Below are 1033 nucleotides of genomic sequence, written 5' to 3'. Positions count from 1 at the left end.
TTGTTTATCCAGCCCCCAGTCCTGCTGTGGGGAGTTGCCCACCGCTCTCCAGCCCCCAGCCCCACCGCAGGGGGTGCCCAGGAGGAAGGAGCTCCGGCCCAGCGTGTCCGCCACCCGCCACCTGGCTCGCTGTTCTCCGATGCTCCTCGCGGCGGTGACAGCGCCTTGTCAAGAATGGGGGGGAAGGGGGGGGGACCCGGCAAGTCCCGCCCCCCGCGGGACCCGTGCACCCCTCCTCCCGGTCTCCCCCGGGGACTGCCTCCCGTTCCTCCCGGGGCGCGTGTCCTCCTCGCCCCTCCTCCCTCCGCCACCCCCGCCCCACCCCCGTGTCGCCCCGCGTCTCCGCCCGGTGGTGGCTCCGCTCGCTCGCGCGCCGCCGCGCTCGGGCTCGGATGCTCCAGAAGCGCCCCTTCCTGTCCCCACAACCCCGGAGGAGGCGGCGCGGGCGCCCCTTCTCCCTGGCCCCGTGCACGGCGTTCATTCCGCGGGGACGGCATCTCTCCCTGCGAGTCACCCGGCGGCGCAGACAGTGAGGCCTTTAATAATGCAGAGTCACCGGCTCGCAGGGACCTCGTGGCGCAATGGTAGCGCGTCTGACTCCAGATCAGAAGGTTGCGTGTTCAAGTCACGTCGGGGTCACATATTCGGCTTCTTTTTTTAAACCCCCCAGCCCCTCCCCCCGCTTGACCGAGGTGTGGGACGGAGTATAAAAGCCACGAGAGAGAAATTGCGCCTCCTGAAAAATGTGTTGTTCTTCCAACAGGCCGGAACCTCCTCCCCCACCCCACCCCCACCTCCTCCACCTCTTCTTTTTCATTCATCACGAATAGAGGATTTTATCAACTTCTTTGCAACTGCGAGAGGAAGAGGTTCCTTCTGGCGACGGACAGCCACAGGGTGACCCCGGGAGGGAGCGTGGACGGAATCCCCTGCCCACCCTTGCTCATTCTGGGGTGGCCCCCTCGGGTTGCCCAGCTACCCGCAGGGTTCCTCCCCGCCCCCCGCCCCCAATCATGCCCACTTCTACCTTCTG

General features: G+C 66.7%; 1 non-coding gene across 1 annotated transcript; it reads left to right on the top strand.

The window, feature by feature from the left end:
• The first annotated feature begins 567 nt into the window (after positions 1-567).
• Positions 568-639, top strand: TRNAW-CCA (transfer RNA tryptophan (anticodon CCA)). The gene has a single exon. It is a non-coding gene; the product is annotated as a tRNA-Trp (tRNA).
• Positions 640-1033: the final 394 nt, after the last annotated feature.

Source organism: Saccopteryx leptura, chromosome 2 (assembly GCF_036850995.1).
Source record: "Saccopteryx leptura isolate mSacLep1 chromosome 2, mSacLep1_pri_phased_curated, whole genome shotgun sequence".
Classification (NCBI taxonomy): Eukaryota; Metazoa; Chordata; class Mammalia; order Chiroptera; family Emballonuridae; genus Saccopteryx; species Saccopteryx leptura.
Note: the sequence above shows the minus strand (reverse complement) of the source record. Positions and strands in the feature narration are given on the sequence as shown.